This window comes from Anguilla anguilla, chromosome 11 (genome assembly GCF_013347855.1).
Source record: "Anguilla anguilla isolate fAngAng1 chromosome 11, fAngAng1.pri, whole genome shotgun sequence".
Taxonomy (NCBI): domain Eukaryota; kingdom Metazoa; phylum Chordata; class Actinopteri; order Anguilliformes; family Anguillidae; genus Anguilla; species Anguilla anguilla.
Window position 1 is genome coordinate 19,223,422 of NC_049211.1, and position 22,295 is coordinate 19,245,716.

The window sequence follows — 22,295 nt, forward strand, 5'->3', positions numbered from 1 at the left end:
AGCCCCGAATACAAATACGGTTGGTTGGAAGCAAGCCTTTGACGGATGGGCAGATAGACAGACACGAGGTACTGAATGTGTTCAGATAGATTGACTGACTGAATGGATAGATTGCTCCATTTTTCTGCCTCCTTGTACTGCTTTCGGGTATTATGTGTTTGAAGGAAATGTGTGGGAGAAATGTCATCTCTTTTTTGCCACTTTGCTTTCTGAATGATTTCATTTTATAACATTTCTGAGATGTCACACTATACTTTGGCTGGACTAGTCTTAGTTCAGATTTCTTTTTTTTCGGGGGTGGGAGGGGGGGTGGAACTATATGAAGAAAAAGTATACCCAGTCGTAAATTCTTTGGTTATATTTTTTTGTTTACTATAGTGACCATACAATCATACAGTTAATCTTTTGGGATTCGAGACTGACAAAGAACAATAAGCAACTGGCTATGAGTAGTGTGGGACAATTTTTAAATAACTCTCCTGAACCTAGGTCCCAACAGCAAGGCCAAACTCAATTTCTTACATAGTAATGCAAACAATGTGCTTCCAGCTCTTGTGAGATGTATATTTTTTTTAAAAACACACACTAAACAGCTACAAAATATAGTGTAACAACTGTGTGGAAGAGAACATTACATTCCTGCAAACTTCAGTGCGTGCTACTCGAATCATCAAAACACAATTATTTCAGTTGTGCAGGGAAATAACACTAGTAAATAGCAATCTTTCCGAGAACAGAAGCAAATTGCAGAACTCTTGTTTCTACTAGGTTAAGGAAAGTCATGGTGTCTGTTCCAATTCCAGCCTGACAGCTGAATTCAATTCATTCGTTAACACTCCCAGCAGAAAAAAGGTACCACTGGCTAGAGGCTCATCTCACCTCCTCCAGTAAGTAAAACCAACAAATTTGTTCCTCACATTTAATTTTAGGAAAATGTTTTCAAGTCTTCATCACATTCTATCATAACTTTCAGTCATTTTGTTTTTGCATTTTGGCAGATCTGAATTCCACATGCTGCTGTGAGAGAAAGATATTACTATTGCACTGCACAGTGCATGCTAAATCTGACATAGAGTTCAGAAGATTAGAGTTTACTTGCCAGTCTACATCAAATAAAAGGGTAATTTTTATTGTCATTCTTTCCTTTTGTTCAATACAACTGAATACAATTGAGAGTGGCTTTGGTAATATACAAATATATGTACTTGTAATCTGACAATTCACATGTGGTTAAATTAAACCAGTGAAACATGGTGGTGGGGGGTGTTTACAGGACACGAGGGGTCACTGAATGGGTTGATAAGTATGAAAATGATGTGAATTACATGCTATGGCCTTCACAGTCACCAGATCTCAATCCAATTGAACACGTATGGGAGATTTTGGACTGATGAGTTAGTCAGCGCTCTCCACCACCATCACCAAAACAACAAAAGAGAGAATATCTTTTGGAAGAATGGTGTTCCTCCTAGTAGAGTTGTTGAATCTGTGTTTATTTGTTTATTTAAAGGATCCCCATTAGCTGATGCCATGGCAATCAGCTACTCTTCCTGGGGTCCACACCTGGCATACTGTACATACCACATTACATGATAAACATTAAATTGCATTAATATACATTAAATAGCATCAATATACATTAATATAAAATGCAAGGATTACATTGATATAAAATAACCATGTGAAGGCACATTGAAGCTGTTCTTGTCATCCATCTATTTATATATATATATATATATATATATATATATATATATATATATATATATATATATATATACACATTTTTGAAACATTCCTATATATATATGTTCAAAAATTGTCCCTGGACCACCTCTTAACTAGATTTGTTTCCCTTTTAATTCACAAAATTGAAAGAAATTAATTTACTGAAAAATCCTCAAGAAACACCATTCTTTTTCAAATCATGAACTGAATTTCAACTCATTTTCAGAATTGAAATGGAGCTGACCCCAATCCAGGTGCTAAGGCTAAGTAAAATTTAGCACACATTCAGCAGACTGACAACTGGGACCACAGGTGTCAGGGGTTTCTATAGAGCTCTTTCTGAAAATTCTAAATATTAGTCTTGCACTGGACAGCTTGCCGTTTCAACCAGAGACTTTGACAGATTAAAGACCTTTTTGGGGCCCTCCTCTTCTCTAATGACACCCTGCTGCACTTTCCAGGCATCTGTGGCACATTTCTTACATCCACACACACTACATTACATAACCATTCAGGGAGCGGCAAGGTGTCAAAATAGAAATGTGCATTTGTACTATGAGTAATGACGTACAATTAACAATGTAACAGGAAAACACAAACGTCTCAATCTTCCTTTCAAAAACCTACATCAGATAAAGTACTGCTAAATCTTTCATGTGAGTCAGCTACTTTGCATTTCAAATGGAGGACAGAACCATGTTTCATACATACTAATGAATAGGATTATTTTCATTTTGAAGGAACTCAGTGAAATATCAGGAATAGTTACAGTATTTACTCTGAGCCGATGGTATCTCTCCACACACAAAATACAGATGGCAGCCACCCACTTGTAGAACAGAGAGAGGTTGCAAGCTTGGTAATGGGCTGCATTTGCACCCCTTCACACAGTCCAAACCCTCACAAGATTCACAGTGACATGAGAGGGTCACAAAGGAATTTAACTGGAAGTTGTTATTTACGCAAAGCCTCCCTGGTTGTTCCCATAGCTTTCCCCTCTGCACACACACACGCACACAAACACGCACACAAACACACACACAAGAAAGATGAGAAACTCTAGGCAGTCCATTAGCCCTTTCTAATCAGGCGATGCACAACATCGCGCCAGAATGCAGCCATGTGGGACATCACCTCCCTCCTCAGATATTTGGTTTAAACAGAGCTGGTTCAGATCCATTAGCAACTCCAGACTATTCTTGCCCTATACCCCAGGAACAGCACACAGACTGCTCCCCACACCACATGCCCTAAAAATTCCCTCAGATCTAGATTTTGAAAATTGTCTGTGATCAGAACTCTCCCATCAAACTACCCTGGACGTCAGTCTGACCATCTATACTGATCGTTTTAACAGGATTGAAACACCCTGTATATTTATGAAAAGCTGTACCAATTAAAGTATGGCCAATGTTTGTAAATATCTTGCAATTTGGCAGTGAGTCCCCCCACCGATTACCAGTTCCAAATGATGCATTGTATTGTTACATCCAAAAGGACTGGCAGTCAATTGTAGTCATTTAAATGTGTCACATTTGAGGGAGTACACAGTGTTTTTGTTAGACAGTGAGCACAGGAGCTTAAGCGAGCTTATAGTAGCTTGAATATGACCTGGGCAAACCTGTAAGATAAAACCTGTAATATAAAAACATTTAAAATATCAAAGATGTGACAATTTTTGGGTAACAACTTTTGACACTATTATACTTGGCACCAATTATGATATGAGTCATAGCTTTTATGGCTGTTACATTTTCCAGAGAGCATCTTAATCTTGTTTTATTCTGCCTCAATCAGACTGTCAACTCAAGATATGTGTGTGGACATGTGTGTGCGTGTGGGCAGGGGTGTCTAAGATATGAAAAATGAAAAGTGACAGAGACTGAGGGTCAGCAGGTCACTAAATCCCAGTGTGTTACTCTCAACACGCCACCCACATGCCCGCCTACGGTAACTTACATGACCCTGACCCATCAAGGGCCACTTCAGTTCCCGCTGCTTTTGACAACACATGTCACATACGAGACTTGACTAAACAGGGCATTTAGCATTCAACTTCAGGAAACCCTTCCATTGTTTTGACCTCAGGCCAGGCAAAAGAGGCAGTAACAAGCAAGCACACAGACCCACAGATATCTGTTCAGGTTCTGAACAGACCTCTCCCCACATCAGAAAAAGGACTCGGAAGAGAACCATTTTCTTAAAACCCACTGTACAAAGACAAATACAGATAAATATAGTAGCTTTCCTTTCAGTTTTCAGTTTTTCTTCTCTCTCTCTCTCTTTCTTTCACTCTCTCTCTCTCACACACACACACATCACATACACAGGGGACAACTTAGCGATGACAATTAACCTAGAAACCATGACTCCCAGGACCGGAAAACAGAGCTTGCACGGGAAGTTAACACACAAACGCAGAAAGAATCGTGCAAACTGAAATAAGCTAACAGCTTTTGCCGCATCGCGCTGCCCCAGTGGATGCATATGACAGGCATATGAATTACTCAATTAGTGAGGTGGCCTTGCGTCACAGACAGGCACAGTAGGGAGCCAAATCACTGCACTGAATGTCAAGGCATGGACACAGGGCCTAAACAGTTTCCTAATTGTTTGGGCCATGCTTTCATCAGCATGAGGAGATATTTTAAGGCGGTGAGCAAATCACTGAGACATGTGAAATTACTTTGTCTCTTAATCTGCAGAAAGAAATGATTTCATCCCTTTTTACTCTCTGCTCAATGAAGTGATGTCATTTTTGGCAAGGCGGACATACACACTCACTCTTCACAGAGTGGCTGGTGGAGGCATATCTAAGACAACCAACTGAGACAGCATTTTATAGCATTACAGTGATTACTGTGAGCAAACTTCAGTATCCTCTAATTCGCTTTTTCTTTCTTATAATCAACAGTTCTGGTAAACAATGAGTTAAAATGGTGCCAAAGCCTCTTACATTCAGTAGCGTGATAATCTTAAGTTAGACTTCTAATTTCATTTTCCCACCACCTAATGTGCTGAAATAGGACTGGCAGTAGCACTCACAAACCTGTGTGTCTAATCCAATTAGAAACCCCTCAGTAATCATACAATTAAGCAATGATGTTCCAGGAGAGGTGGGTGTGGGTGGGTAACTGGCTCACATGCGTGTGCCTTGTTCAGCTGAGCATGAATCTCCTTGCAAATCCTGTAAACAAGCACTGTGATCCCATCGGAGAAGTGAGGGTGGGGGAGAGAGGCATGCAATCCCCTCTCCGCCTTCGACAATCACTTCCTACAAGCAGAATGTAAGAGGTTGTCAATGGGCCCTCTCAGAGGGGCTGCAGCCTTGTTTCTGTCAAACCACTTTTTTTGGGGGTGGGAAAAACTAACGTGGAGACGCGCAGCGTTTGATTGGAGGGGAAAAAGTCACTCCCACTAGCTTAGACCCAGGGTTTTGACCAAGGAAACAAAGCCCATAGACAGAGGAAAGCACAGCTCCACTTACTGTCTGTGTAAGTCATCTTTATTGAAAGCTGTGCTCTGCACTCTTTCGACAGCCTATCATCAGGGGAGCTATGCATTTGTGCCGCTGAGCTCTGCCTTCAGAAGCAATGAGCCAGCCGGTCTAACATTGTCTCCTATAGATGCACAAGCAGCATCCCACCGGCCACGAGCCCCCTCCCTCTGCAGTGACACGAGCACACACACAGCTCTGCAGCTTCGGTGCCAAGGGTTTACCCGACAACGATCGGCTCACAGGCGCATCTAATTGAAGCTTGAATTCATTTCAGGTTTAGCGTGGTGAATCGAGCACACAGCGAGCAGATGATCTGATTTATAAAAGTGGCATATGTCAGACTGCACACTTTCTCTGGGTTTAATATTCACACTGCTCTACCCTGGCAGCAGTCCACCGCTCATGTTTGATTTATTACTCAGACCCATATTTGCACTCAATTCCTTTTTTAAACACAGGGAAATTATCTGTCTGAACTGAGGTGACCACCTCCTGCTGGAAAAGTAATGGAAGGAAGGGGTTGGGGGGATGTGTGTTTATGACAACAAAGGATTTGAACCAGGAGACTTATCGCAAGCGGGGAGGGGGAAAAACGAGGTCAGAGGAGGAAAAATGCTGCAAAAAAAAAAAAAAAAAATTCAAAAACAACAATAAAAGATGACATCAGCCCGTGTGTCAAAATAGTTCATGCTTATACAGTCAGTGATCTTGGCCCTTGGGTTTAAGTCATTGTCAAATCTTCAGATTTTCTGAGAGGATAGAAATAATGACAGATTTGTCCTGGGGGATAAAGTTAAATACCAAGAGAGACTCCCATTCTGGCCACTCTATCTCTCCCACTCTATCAGATTTCAGGGAGGGATTTGCTAAGCATGGAAAAAGGATGACAGCTGTACAGAGATGGAGATCCTAAATGCCTATTGTCATGGAGCCAGTTTGTATTAAACACCCTTTTTGTTTCTGAAGAGACAGACTACAGCGAGAATCAATCCCAACTGATAAAACTGAGAGAAATATATTGGCAAGCTCTCCGCTGACAGAGCAATATATGCATATTAAGTGCTGAGGGAGCACCATTAGGTTTACTTCAAGAGCACAAAATGTATGTGTAAATCATAGTGCTCTGCCGACAGATATTAACAGAAATGTAAAATTTCAGTTTATGAAAAGATTCAGTCCTTAATGGACAACTGCAGGATGATGTACTGGGTATTGGGCCCCCAGAGGTTTTTTTTCACGTTCTTTCAAATGCTCATTATAATGTTACATTGCTTTCCTTGCTTGTTTTCTCTCCCATTGTTTTCAGCAAAATGTGTGTATGTAGAGACATATTGTGAAGCGTTCAACAGCAATTTGTTCAAACAGGCTAATGCAAAAACAGTCATCTTGAGCCTTTATCTTTTTGTCAGTTGTTTCTACATGGAAAATAACAGTGAAAAGAAATTGTAAGAGACTATCCAGCTGTCCATGGAAATAAGATAAATTTTTATAAAAAGGAATTATCTACTTTATCTGGCTGTGCACCAGATCGAATTTGGAGGAAAATATATAACTGCAGTAGGAGTTCATGCACAATCTGAAATGAGAATGCTTACCATCCTCATAAATAATAATAAAGGAACAAGCATATAAACCTTTGTGGTGATATTGCTGAGACATCCTGTATAAAGCAGAAGAGTAATTACACTTAATGCGTATTTATTACCCCTGAAGGATCCATTCATTTGCAAGGGGCCTCGCTTTTCTGAAACCAAATGTTCATATACTTATCTACCTCCAGTTTAATCACACACTTCCTGCTCCCCCCCGGCACTTTTACAGGATCTATTCGTGATCCATCAGCATACTTCACATTATTTATTTCTTCCTTGGTGGCCTGGGCCAGGGCCGGGGAAATGGCTGCTTGGCTCACGGAGGCGCCTCGCTGCAATGTCTGTCAGATCTGTCACTGCTAATGTCCCACTTATTCCTGCACTCCTCAGTCGCCGCGGTAACGCCAGGCTCCCGGTGACACCGTGGTGTTGTTTTCCGGGACAGATCGCTCGAACGCTGTCACGTAGCGACGCGTTTTTTAAAAGCCCCGGCTCTCCATTAAAGCCGCAGGCCTGTCAGATGTTGCGGATCCCTGGACAAGTGCCAGTCAAACACGGCGGCACTGCGGAGCGGTGAGAGAAGGAGGGGGAGTTAACCGTGTTCTGGCTCCAGCGCGTGTGCTGGAGCCACTGCTGGGGGGGCAGATGCCGCCGCTCCCATAATGAATTGGACCGACTGCGATCACCCGTCGATGCTGCCGCTGGTTACAGTAAATGAAAGCCCGAATGTTCAAACTTGATTTGTTACTTCCTTTTGGAAGGCACCAATATCAACGTCTCTGCACAGCCTGTGGAAGTAAAAGGAACCAGCTGATAATGAAACAGACTCGAGCTGTGGGCTCAGTCAAGCCGGTGGCAATGAAGACGAAGACATTCACTTGTGGCTTCTGAAAATAAGATTAAACGGATCAGTGGTGAAGTGTGAATGTCGGAACAGATGGCTTCCAATTCATACTGTTCGACGTTCAAATGCGCCAAAAATAAATGCTTAAATGACAACTATTGAAAAAGGTAGACCTCAAAGACACAGCAGTTCTCTCAACAGTGACTGATTGCAGGTTCAGAGCTCCCTCTATGCACACAGGCATCATTGTGCTGATATAAAAATGTCATTCCAAATTAAATAGTAATGAAATAATAACTAACAATGACCTACAACTCATTTTAATTTTGTTTTACATACTGTGTAATGCAAATAGGTTACTCTGTGTTATTTTATAAGAAACATATTGTGTGTATATACATATTTCTTTTTTATTTATTTATTTTTGCTACTCTGTAAATCATCTTTGAGACAGTTCTCTGAAAAAAGTGCTATACAATTAAAATTGAACTGAAATTGAAGTGGATCAATATAATAATACTCATTTCTGTTGAAAGGCCTTTCCTAAATAAACTGTACAGGCACCAGAAACTACCCCTTAAGTTGCAGAGAATTTTATTATGACACATCCATCAAAATTCCTCTCGGGATATTCATGGTTATTTTAATCACACCATTTAAATGTCAGGAGTGATCTTTAAATTAGATGCTACTTACAATTATCCTCCATTGATATTTCACTGCAATATTGCTCAACAAATTGTGCTTGCTTTGTACAGCTTATTGTAACCCTCCACTATTGCTTACATGAAAAGTAAGATTAAATGCCTTCATTAACATAAAGTACACTCTGACTGCAAAATCAGATCTATTACACAATGGAACATCTACTTCAGCCAGCTAAATGCACCCATCACAAAAGCAGACATGATTTCAGATTGTAATCAAACCAAAAAGCAATAGAGCTGAATGAGGATTAAAAAAATAGCTGGGCTTTTCTAGGCCAGCCACAAGTTGATAGCAGAAGTAATTATTCCATTACTGCTCATTTACTAGGCTGTGACCAGGTGCAATATTCATTCATTACTGGAGCACATCTTCAGCTCTGAGTGTTAGAGTCAGAGTACTTCTGATCATGTGTGGAAATACTGCCTTAGCGTGAGTGAGGTCATCTGGAGTAGAGGGTTATGCTCTACCAGAGCTGCCTCAACGGGATGGGATTACTCTGGTCCCCACATGCCATGCCCCCATATACACACTTGATATGCAGAGCTGCCCACGAACTTGGGAAGCAAGTTTGCTTCCAGATGCAGGCTCGGATACCCGGTCTTCACACCCGGTATCCCGGATGCCTTTCCTGGTGAATGCGGCCCTTTGGCCTCCATGGGATCATGGCCATGATCTTGCAGAAAAGCCTCAATTTAACTACCTGAAAGCATCGGGAAGGACAGTTGTCATTGACAATGTGATGTCCCTGGCTTATCCCGCAACACGCAAAAGGAGGAAATGAGGAAGAGCTCAGCAAATGAGAAGGGGAAAACAAACGAGACACAGACTGGCATTAATGAGTCTGTGGAGCAAATATTAGGCCCAGGATAAGGAATTCATTGTCTGCCATATTCAGGCTTGATCTAAGACCCCAAACAATGGAACTGAATAACCTGACATTGCATACCATTACCCTTTGAATTTAAATGTCACAGTTTTTCAATGCCCTAGTTCAGCTGGTTATTCTAATTTTCCCTAGAGACATAAAATAAGCCTTTTTTTTCCCTATAAAATGCCAACTGCAGCATATCTGAGCAAAAAAAAAAAAAAAAAACAAGAAACAAGAAAGGAAATTGGTGCTCTGGCTGAGATTTACTGCAGAAAAGAAAGCCGGTAAACTAACGCATTCTGAAATGACAATCTGGCCTGATTGTAGATGGCCATTTTACTTTCTTTCCTTCACAGGTAGATGTGTTTTACATAAATGCGCTAATAAGGATCAAAGGTACGAAGCAGGATGCTATTCGATGATGGAACACAAACGACAGAACATAAACAACAGAACAAACAACAAATATTCCTCTCTCATGTATGATATATATGAGCATGCACTTTGGATACTCTTTGATATGTTATTGTTTTAGGAGACAGAAACAGAAAAGCTACTTGATGCCTTGCCTAAAAAGAAATATGGGCCTGCTGTCAGCTTTTACCGATTAGGTTCTTACCAGTTTTCCCTAATGCTTGCCAGTGGTGAACAGCAACATTAGCAACGACCAGCAATTAAAAAAACAAATTCTCCTCTGTGCCGCCTCCATCATCTAAGTGACAGTTGCCTATGTGCCTTTTAAATATGAGCATTGAAAAACATGAATGCAAAATGCATTGCACCTTACTCCACATTCTCTGCACAGCTGTATACACACACAACCAAGCACACACACACACACACACACACACATATATATACCATATATTCAGTATATAGACAGGGAGATAGAAATGGAACAAAGGGGACACTTACACCATGCTATGTTAACAGGTTAACAGGAAGTTCTTCCCGTCTTACTAATTGCATGCACACTTTTACTCGGCCTAACCATGCATCCAGCCAATTTGCAGTAAAAATCTCATTCAGGATCATAGCATTATCTGCTCTCTTCAAGTCATCAATCTGACAATCTTTCTCCCGTTCGTTCCCTCTCCCACTCTTCATTGCTTTTTAAGTTCACTACAACTGCCCTCTAGCGCACCTAAGGAACAGTGAATTCCAGCACAGTTTTATAAACAGGTACGAATGAAATAAAATTGTGATTAAGGGGCTCTGTAGGACCACAGCTCCAGGTGTCACTACTCTCTGCAAACTGTCCTTATCTTGGTCATGCAGAAATGATACCAAAGTAATGCCAAAGACTCCACAGTAAACCGTGAAAATTACAAAATGACAAACAGCTTTTTATATGCAACCCACCCCCACCCAAATAAATAAATAAATAAGAGAATCCAAATTCCGTTTGCTGATTGGATGAGGCTGCCTCCAGGCTGGGAAGCAGGGGGTAGTCTGGAGCAGAGGCAGCTGGAAGTGTTACTGCATCCTGCGTGAGAGAACAGAGGCAGCCACAGTGCTGGCCCGGCCCAGTGGTTCAGCCAAAGTCTAGGAGCGTTCACAATCATTTTTAAGCCACTTCCCTCAGCCTGATTCCCAAACCACTTATCACAACACTGTAATTACCGTGGCATCTCCCGTCAAATCTAATACTGCATCTCTCCGCGCCTGTATTCACTGAGCTCCATTTAACATTCCAGTGACTTTCATTCGTCTCCATTTAATCGCATTACCATCCGCTTTAAAAACCCACCAATGCAGCGGACATCTCGCTGTGGTGGATGAAGTCAAAACCCGCAACTATCTTGCAGCGCACCAACAGCACTGAAATAACGTTGAACCTCAGCAGAGAGTTCACGTGGGGATTGTATTAGCACCAGTGTCAAACACAGAATGTGATTACATGGGGCGATAGGTTAAGAAAATTATCTCAATTTAAAACATCTCTCATGAAATTAGAAACATAACATTCAATTACATGGTAAACAGCAAAAACATCCAATAAAAAAAAATTAATTCAATCAGTCTTCTTCTGGTAATACAATGCAATTTCCTGATATACAACTTAAATCTACACGGCTAAGACGAAAAAAAAAGAATGTAGGGGATTTAGTACTAGCGACACTACCATGTGGGAATTCAAACAATAGCCAACCACCATGTACCATGCGACAATGAGTTCAGGTTCATCAGTTTCAGCAGATCCAGCCAAGCACATTAATTACCACAGCTTCGACTAGAGCGCCGCTTGACTACACGAACACACACTTCAGAATTACCTTTCAGGAGACGAAAAGGCCTGTTCATTACCCATGCAGTGTTGGATAGCTGATAAACACGGGGTGACATAATTAGCGTGGAAAACTTCACCACAATAGTTTGGCCACAGAAGAAGAGGTGAAACTACGAAATGAAGAAAGAAAGCCACAGGGAAATGTGCTAGATCCAGGCCTAAGGCACTGCTAAGGAATGGCAGCATCACTCCCAACTGTCTGCATAAACCCTACTGGTTTGAAACACACTAACCCTCGCAAATTCCCCTCCAGTAAAAATCTGGCGAATCATTTTGTAATTATTCGACAAATTACACAACACCGAAAAAGGTTGCAAGCAATCTTTGATTAAAAGCCCACCTTCTAATTAGGTCATAATAGTACCATAAGGGTTAGTCAAGATTCTGCAAAGGGTTCTGAATTTAACAAGTTTGTCTAAAATATGTTCTGTGAGAAAATTATTAAATGTGCCAAAAAAATAAAGCTTATGATGGCATATATACTACATGGAAAATAGATTTTCAAAAGGCGTTAGAGACAACATACCACATGACTCATACTTATCAAAATTAAACGTGTTATCTCAAAGTAAGTTTGGTTACTGATTGGTTTCAGTCCACAGCACAAAGAAACAAAAAGTGGAATCATGCCTGAGCAGGTGGCAGCAGGCTCCACAAGAATCTGAACAGAATAAGAACCAAAATAGACACATTGCAGATAGCATAAAACTCAGGGGCAAACAATTGTTGCAATTGTTGCCCAAAACAATTCAATAAATATGAAATGTAATCCAAAATTAGAAAGACAAAAGTCAGCACTGCCAAATACAAAGCTGTGCATGTGTGTACAGATGACAGAATATTTAATGGGAGGTACTACATTGGTGTGTGCAGTACAACACAGTTTTCAAAGCAACAGTTCACTGAAGACTGTGTGGATCTAATAATTTATTTCCAAGCAGAAAAGGCTAGCAGGAATGCTGGGATGTATCGTCAATGCTAAACATTGGAATATAGTGGAATGGCTCCATTGTATATCAAACAACACTGATTACATCACTTGGACCATATTACTGTCTTTGACTGTTCAGTTTTGCCCTTTCAGAAAAATTCATGTCCACAGACAGTGCAGCAAGCAGAGGCAGGAGCCCATCCTTGATGGGCTGGCTTGTAGCACACAAGTAATTGGTACATGGCAACATCCTTTTAGTCTGTGCCTGAAATTAACTGCATTCTGTTTTTCAACAATTCACACACTTCACTTCACACTACAAGAAAACTTCTGTCTCCCAAGATCATGCCGTTTCATCATGGTGTAGGCTGTTTTTTTTTTTTTTAACATGTTCTCCTACCTATCTCGCAAACAATCAAAGAGCCACACACGTATGCTGCTGTGCCTCCTGTGTGGCCAGCATACGGCAAATGCATCTGGCAGATTTTGCTCTGGAAACAGGAAATAAAAAGCCTGCACACGCCTCTGCATCCCCAGCACTCAGTGAGGCCCACAGTTCCATGGGGTCTACAGGAGCCTGCGGTGCGCATCCGGCTGCTAAGGCACAGTACATATTCTGCAACGACGAGGAAGGCGTGCGACCTTTATCCCAAAACGGCGCACTGCACACGAGCGAACGTACACAGGTACACGCCGGTAAACAAATGCAAATGAGGATATTGTCTGATGCAGGCTTCTAAGTTTTGTGTGAAAGTACAACACAGGTCCTAAACAAAAGACAAGAATTTTACCTCACGTAATGAATCATGTCACACGGCATACTCTTCAGGAAAAGGTGCGCTCTGAGTCAATGATTCAGGAACAGACAAGACCCTGCAGACGTCTGAATTCAAGGACGTGGGAGTAGCTTTTGGTCTATCCCCAGCTTATCAAAGGCTTTAATACTTTCTCATCTCACTTCAAAGTTTTTTTAGGTTGAGTTGGTCAATTTAACTTAATTTTTTTTGCCATATGCACCTCAAATGGCTCAAATAAGCTCCTAAAATCTCCTAAAAGGAGATTTGAAACTCAGATCAGGATCTATCCCATCTCTTGAGCACCCCAGTAGTCTTTACCCAGTGATCAGAATCATCCACCATGGAAGACTGACTCAAAATTTCCCCAACTGAGAAAGAGCTGTATATAAATCATACATCAGATGCAGTACATACACTGGAAAATCATCACTAAACAATCATTGCTATCCCTCTGCCTAGTGCAGCCTAATTCTCAACACACACAACTGTCTAACTGGGCTCTCAGTGCCAGCGTTCCGGAATGGAAAAGCAATAAAAAACTCTCTGCAGGTGCACTCCCTGTGCATCATTATTCCTTGAATAACAAATAATTAAAGCAAACCTTTCCATCTAAAAAAAGGGAAGAAAATAAATCAATGAGACAGCCTATTCTTCAAGGAGAGAAAAAGAACTTGCTGATGGAGCAGCGATTGCGGAGGATTGTGGTGGAGTTGGGATCGATCGTGTTTATGTTCCTCAGCTTTAGACTGGCAGTCGAGGGCCCTAGGATGCATTCATGTCCCCCCTCCCCTGTTCGTCTTCCTGCCCCATTTTCATTCCTTCAGTTGGTGCATTGGGGAAACAGTGGCAGACTAGTCCTCCCCCATGAATACATGTGTATGCTGTGTATGTCTCTCTCTCTTTCTCTCTCTTTCTCTCTCTCGCTCTGGCAGCCTAGTGGCTTGACAATTGTAGTTTTTTGGAGAGTCACTCTCTCACACACTCTATCGCTCTGGTTAGCAGACTCATTTTTAGTTTGGTAGTACAATAAAGAAATAGAAAGGCATGACCATAAAACAAAAAATAAAAAACTTTCACCAGGAAGTATAAATGTTACCTCACAAAATAAAAATAAAAAGGAAAAGAAGGTTAGGAACAGTAGTGCAGAGCAAGGTCATGTTCAAATCATTAAATTGAATGTAAACAGATGGAGGCAACTGTAATTTCAAAAGTTTTCCATTAATTTGTTGATTTTTGACTTAACATTTGAGAGCTATGTTAAAAAAGTTTTACATCCATAAAATGTTTGGTTAGAACTGAATTCTCAAGAGATATCACTTCTTGTACTCACAAACAGAAACAGGTTTTATTTTAAGATCATCAATCGGGTAGCACAACTAAATTCAAACTTTTTTTCAGCTTACTTGTGGACTATCATACATTGTATTTAAAGAATCTCATGACTCCAAGCATGATCTATGAATAGAACCATGACAAATGTCACTTGAAGCCTCTTCTACTGGTTCTACTTGCCCACAAGTGCAATCAAACACTAGTCTATGGGAGTCTGAAAACATTCTGCCACATACATTACAATAAGCAGCAGCATCTCGGCATCATAAAGAGGGTCTTTTTTTATAAGAGCAGGACATTCACTTCACTTCACTCCAGGAGCATGAAAAGCAGCTTTCTTAGCTACTCTGAAACAAAAAGGTCTATTATTACTTATTTATTTATTATTTTCTGAATGTGTGTCTGTATGTGTCAGCACTGCCAAAGAAAAGAAATGGAGAAGGCCAAATCAAGAGTGATGTGCTGAACCAAAAAGAAAAAGAAAAAAATCCACTCAAAAGTATCTCATTAATGAAGGTTCAATCCAGACTACATCTTGGCCTGTAGGTACAATATGACTATTCCTCTTCTGTGGTCTCCCGCAGTACATAATGACACAAAAATAGAATTTCTTCCCCCCCACAAAAACCAGACATTTAAAATAAATAAATAAATAAAATACAACTAGACACCACAGCTATGGTCAATTAAAATTAATTGATAGTTTAGCACAAAGTGTATATTGAAATTTGTGAGAATGCGTTATGAAAATTAATCACATCAGACCCTCATTTAGATATTAATGTGAAGGCAGGCCAAGATTCCATTCATGTAATCATCATGTAAGCACAAGCCATTTCCATTACAAGCCACACAAAGGAGTTTGGACCAGATATGCTACATTTATCAAAATACCGTGCATGCAGTAGAAGTCTTTAAATTGTTAGTGTGATAAAGATAAGACATGGAAGATGATTTATGCATTCATTCCCATTCCATCCCCATAAAGGGGCTGGCTTTAATCCGGCACCAGCACACATGGCAGGGCTCCAGTGATGTCCCTGCGACTGCACAGGGAGCAGCCCTGTGCCAGATCCTGCAGAGAACACAAATGAACACAGCTCCGCATTAAGCCTTGAGTTGCGCGGACGTAACAGCCCTGATCAATGGCCACTGCTTTCAGCGCGAGCGCGAAGTGCGGCGATGGAATTACTCCCATCGTCTGCGAGGCAGGACGACAGCGTAGCCCTCACATTATCTACAGAAATAACAGCATTCTTTACGGCATCCCCCGCGAACAGCTCCTGTCTGCACCCTCGTGCCACGTCTATATATTTGAAGCCTATACTTCCCCCTGCCATCAGGCTGACAAATAATGAATCGGTGCACACATAAGACAGGCCTCCTGGAGTGCCCCGCAGAGTATATCCCTTCCTAGCCGTTTCCAGGCAATCACTCCATCTGGATAAAGCATTGTTCCTCTGACACTCCATTGCTCCTCCTCCTATGAGAACTACACAGGGCCAAATATACATCAGTCATGGCCTTAATTCATTTGTTCATCAAAGAAAATCAATGCAGTAATATGCCTGTACCGTAAACTTGCATACTTGCAATCTGGAGCATTGTAAACGATTCACTGTAAGTAATGTTGTGCAAGAACACAGTGCAGCGTGTTGAATTAATATTTAATAATGCAAAAAGCTAATGTTAGTTGTTGTGGTTTGCGTTGATTTTAACTGTGCAAAGACATCCATTATTGCTGTTGGCTACATTATATATTCAGCATATTTTCTCTACTACAGCTCTAATGTAATACTTTGTAACATGCAAACTGCTTTCATACAGCATGGAAAGACAGACAAGAGAACATAGATATAGTATACAAGTCGATGCTGTACACTTTTTCATATGATATCCCCACCATCAGGGTGCAATTTTAAATATCTCCCATCGGGCAATGAAATCAATAATATGGTGTATTAATTATGAGAGGGAGCTGATTCAACACGTGTTTTAGTATACGCAATGTCTATGTGCGTACACATTTGTCAAATGCCTTGTTTTATGGAGAAAATCTGTTTGTCTAAGGTGAAAGTGAAAGTTTCACAAAGGTGAAAGTATTTATGAGGCTTCTGAGATTGCATAATCCTGGTAACACAACAGGAGAGCAGTAAATGACCCCCCCCCCCCCAAAAAAAAAATAAACACTTAAAAAACATAATCTGTCAACACATGTTCTGGCATAATTTGTGAATCACAGATCCTATGAATAATGCACAAATAAATGAAACATTGCGATAATGAGAAATGGCACGCTTCTCTGAGTGCAGCAAATGGAAAACAGCAGTGGCCAATCAACACACTGACAAACTATAACTGAATCCTGACCAGATAATCACCATCCATTTTAAAGCACAGATTGGAGACCAGAATGTGTGAGCGAATAAAAACACACAATTAAACATGTTGGCGATAAATAAGATCTTCTTATTCCCATCTCTTCCTTTCCTGGTTTCAATTTATTCTTGGTTTCAATTTAACTGTCGCCATTAGCTTTTCACTTTTCACTTATTAACAGTGGTTGACAACACTGGTGCCAGAAATAGGCTATGTGTAGTCCTTTGGGCACAAGGGGAATGTTTTGGGCTACTCAAGCAAAAAATTAAAATAATATGAAAAATTTTCATCATTCTTCCATCGGAAAATTCTCAATAACAAAATATCTTGAGAAAAGGCTACCTTTTACTTTTGGGGGAGTACCTATAATTAGCCGAGGTGGAGAGCTTCACACTGGATGGGCAATAATTTCTTTGATTGAAGGGTGCTGAATTGAGAATTGCTGAATGAATCCATGTACGGTAAGATTCCCTCTGAGAGAGTGTGTGTGTCAGCACTGTTCAGCCAGTGCAGGCATTAATGCACTCCAGAAACATTAGCCCTCGCCCTTGATTGATTACACAGGCCCTGGCATCACACCGGAGTGTCAAAACACACTGTGCGCACCACCGAGGCTCAACTCTGAGACAAACACTTTCGCTTGCTTCCTCCACAGCCCTGGTGGTGAGTGCTGACCCCATTGGCCAGCGGCCTGAATGAACTTCCTCTAGGCACGTGTCATGTCCCTTTCTCCCCACAGAGGCCTATCTGGCTGCTGCCTCTTTTTCCCACACTTAGTGCACAGCAACAGGGACCAGCAGCAAAAGCCTGGCAGATCACACCCACCAGTGACCGCATGGCCTACTAGAGATGAGGCACGCCAGGTCTCTTAATAAGACTAGCACTCCCAGTACCGTGCCTGGCTTTGCAGCAGACTTGAAATACATGGGCTAATTGCTAATTGTCCTGAACCAATTTTAATTGTTTTGTGCACTTCACAAATGTGCTGTTTTCAATAAGCACCACCCATCAGCAGGGAATTGCTGTTTACCTAATTGTGTCTATTGAGGTGGCATCAACAAGGTTTCTGTTATTTTGTCAAGTCGTAAACACAACCTAAAAACATTTGCCACTAAAGACAAGTATACTGTGGTCTCGACCGCTTTACGAGGTAATAAAATAAACATTGTAGAAACATTCCTACAAGATTACACCATTGCTACTCACCATAGCCTCACTGCAACACTGTAAAAGGTTTTAAAACCTTTCGTGCAAGCTGAGGCACACATCACATTTAAAATTTAATTATATTCAAAAGATACATTCCATACATTCAAACTTATTTAATGGGAACCAGTTTCTTTTCAAAATTACTTAAAGAGTAAATGCTACCACACTAGATGTAATCAGAGATGTATAATGCTTACTTAAACAGACATATTAAACAATATATAACAGTCAAGCAAGATTTGGTGGCAATTAACCATTAATAAGTAGGTTTTTAGCTTCCACTATTTCAGGCTTACAAGCCTCCATAGTGGTAAAGTGTGTTGCAATGCATACAGTATTGATCCAACAAGGTAGAACAGTTTCCAGCTGGTGCCTTTCTTAGAGCGCAGAGAGATGCAGTCTGCAAATTTCCTGTCATTTCCTAATTCCAGCAAGGTACATCAAGCAAATTTCCCTACAGACTTAGATTTCCAGACTCCAGTAATTCTCACTCATGTTATAGCAAATCAATTCTTAATAAATGATCTGTATGCTTCCCTGTTGCTTTTCATTTAAAATCCATACAGCTGCAAGGCAAATTACCCTGGTAGGGAAAACACAGCACCTACAATTAAATTAACAAATCACAGTTCTTAATTAATATGGGAATTACAAGAAACCTACAGGTTTAAGACGTGACTGACATCACATTCCTGCTTTCATTCTGCTCCACCCCGTTTTGTAGGCTGAACAGAGATGAGGAACAGAGGCAGATGAAAGCTTAACAAGGCCTTGCTCAAAGCACATAGAGTGGGTACTGAGCAGACCAGTACCGCTTATTCCCCCCACTCTCCCACTGCCGGTCTCTCTGTATGTCTCTCTCCAGTGTCTGCCCTTTATTTGCTAATGAGGTGTAAGATTGACAGCTGGATTACACGGCTGTTTTGTAATCCTTTAATTTCTTAATTTAAGATAATCACCCTCCGGACGGTGCACTGCCTCAACTTCCTGTAGGTCCTTTCAGTCAACTCAGTCGAGCGCATGCACGTCTACAGGGGTTCCACATTTGTACTGTGTGTGGAAACGTGTGAGTGTGTGTGTGTGTGTGTGTGTGAGAGAGAGAGAGAGAGAGAGAGAGAGAGAGAGAGAGAGAGAGAGAGAGAGAGAGAGAGAGAGAGAGAGAGAGAGAGAGAGAGAGAGAGAGAGAGAGAGAGAGAGAGAGAGAGAGAGAGAGAGAGAGAGAGAGAGAGAGAGAGAGATGACATCCGTGTTGTACAATAGCTAGGTATAAGGGTCTCCATGTGCTATTGTAATTCGAATACTGCCTCCGTTTCCTCTACTAGCATCAAGAGGAAAGTCCTGGTGATACACACACAGCAGCAGGCTGAGAGCAAACAGGGGATGAAACACAGGGGCCTTTGTTTAGGGTGCAGTCTTAGCTTTTGTGCCTTTTTTTGCTTGGAGGTATGCATCCTTCATCAGGGATCTCTTGATCAATTTCAGACCACTTCTCAACTGCTGAAGCCAGAGCAGAGATAACTTCCCAGAATAGGTCTGAGTAGAAAAAGCAGGTCTTTTCATTCAGCTCCTCTGGCTAAAAGAGGAACTAGCTGCACGTAAAGACCTGGTGGCCATTGCACTGAATGGGTGCTTCAGAACATATACAAATACAATCAAGTGCATACCCTTCATTGTTAATCATAACCACCTTGCATGGTGTTCTGTGGCCACTTAATTTGACTGGTTAGCTAAATAATAGAATACATTGCTTCAGAATGCAAAAACTCAAAATTGTAACAGGACAAATAATACACTTACAATTGAAGCTTATTGGATGATGAAAGTCCAATTGTATAGTAAAATAAATTTTGGCCCCCAATCTATGTAATCTGTCAGAACATCTGAAAACAATTACAAATCATTTTAAAGTTGTTTGCTATTTGGTCTGGTTGGCTTCCAGGTGAAATACCAGTTAGAAAAAGAGGTGGAGAGGAAAGGAATGCTGAGACAGAGGTAAGAGGTTCGCGCATTTTTTTGTTTTTGGTTGATGTAAAGTGCTGGACCGTAGTGCTCTGTAGCTTATCCTTAAATGTGAGTCATAAATCAAGATGTGGAGGGCAGGGGGGAATCCAACACCGAGGGGCCAGTTGAGAGACAGAATGAAAAGAAGAAAGAGGAGAAAACGGAAAGGAAGGGAAGAGAATTAGAAATTATGCTGACTCATCTTCCGGGTCCCAGTTGGTGAGTCGTGGCTGGGCAAGTGGAGGTCCTGGCCGTGAAAGACAAATATTGGGTGAGACAGGCCCACTCAATCTCTCTCCGCCATCCATGACCACTGTTGATGCTGAACAATGCTGTTTGGGGCACTGAGGAGGTGGGGGGTAGGGAAAACCCTGAGCACTAGTTTCAGGCTAGAGTACAGACAATAAAGGGATGACAGAGAGGGTGCATTCAGGATGTTACATCTCCTGCTGAACTGCTTTTTTAAATTACAAACAAACCTTGTAGTGAATACATTCACACAGATTAATCAAGTGCCAATAAGCTCTGGTCCTTTGGATGTGCTGACAAACTCCCCCAAGGAACATTTGCCTCTCTATAGTTGTTAATTTATTTTTCATTTGAAAAGTCTTCCGCGTATCCCCATTCCAATTGCTCACTAGATTCCTGGGTTTCAGGTTCAGCTGCATCAAGCTCACTGCGCAGTGATTCTCAGTGAAGGCAAGGTCAACGATCCCTCGCCTCACTTCACTGGCACAGCCGGCCCATTCCACACTTCCAGCCAGAGAGGGGCGGATCCTCCAGAGAGAGAGGCCTGCCTCACTGAGAAATACAGTCCATTAATGGATGTAGCTCCAGTCCACTGGTGCTTCAAATCATGTGCCAGGGCTGTGCTGAAAATCACAACAATGGCAGATTTTTTTTTTTTCTCAAAAGGAAGCACAAGCTCAATACCATGTACCCTGGTTGTATTTCAAATCCTGACTTGGAATGAACAAGTATGCAACCTCAGTTTAATATACTGTACTTACTATATACTATATTACTGCAATAATTCCACTAACAGAAGAGTTCTCTCCTCTTCCTATGTCCCTTTAGACTGGAAGGTTGCATTAAATACATTTTGAAAGTTTTAGTTAGGTGAGAGAAAGTTGGTGATTACGTGCTGATTAACTTTGATCATGCATTTACAGTATGCAGTACTCACTTTTACTGTCCTCACAGGATGAATGACATTGGCCGATTTCCTGCTGAATAAAATCTTGAGCTTTTTTCTTTGACAGGGCAGTAAGGACTGAATATTTATTTTGCTTCATGAATTAGTATCACAGAATTAGTTGCCTTTAGTTTGATGACTAATTGCATCGGATGTTCCAACATACATTGGTATGTCCTTCATTCCCATGTTTCTAGTCCCAGTTTCTCTCAATTAGAGTCTTCACAGGATTTAGGAATTATAATGGTTAAAACACTCATCTTAGTTCTGGACACAATCTGTAATTAGGTTAAGAACTTTTGTCTTCTGAGGATTTGTGTTTTATCCTGTCTTAACAAAGATGAAGGTCTCCCAGTATTCAGCAAAGGGAATAGCATATGAAGCCATAATGCTTTCGGATTTGTCCTGCTTGAGTTCTCAAGATCACAAGCTTCTGGTAGATGATTAAAAAATTCAAATGCAAAAGTTCCTTTGATTAACAATAATGATCCTTCGTAGAGCTTTAGGGAAAAAAAATAGAATGGTGACAGATCTTGCAGACAAAGGTCAAACACCCTCCAAACCTAGCAGCCTATAGATTCAGCTATTTTATCAAATTATTATAATAATCAGCTGAGCAGCATCCACATTTACTGATGCGAGAGGCTACTTCTTGCCCCATTCCTGAACTTGATAATTAAAAAATCCTCTCATTACAATCGGAAAAACATTTCCAATAGGCTTCATGCAGTTTTAATGGTCCCATTGATTAAAGTAATATGAGGAGAAAGGTGGGGAGATGCAGACTGAAGACCCCTCTGTTTATCATCCGTTCCTTGAGGAGGAACCCTCAGTGGTGCACAGCTGACTCTTCACTTTCCTGGCTTGTCTCACAGCAATTTTGTTTTTAACTAAATCAATTAAACGGTAATTAAAATGTTGC

At 41.0% G+C, this 22,295-nt stretch overlaps 1 protein-coding gene across 2 annotated transcripts in view; it reads right to left on the reverse strand.

Moving 5' to 3' along the window:
- LOC118208441 (cadherin-4-like) overlaps nucleotides 1-22,295 on the reverse strand; it is a 399,806-nt gene that overhangs the window by 263,930 nt on the left and 113,581 nt on the right. The gene's annotated exons all lie outside the window — the stretch shown is intronic.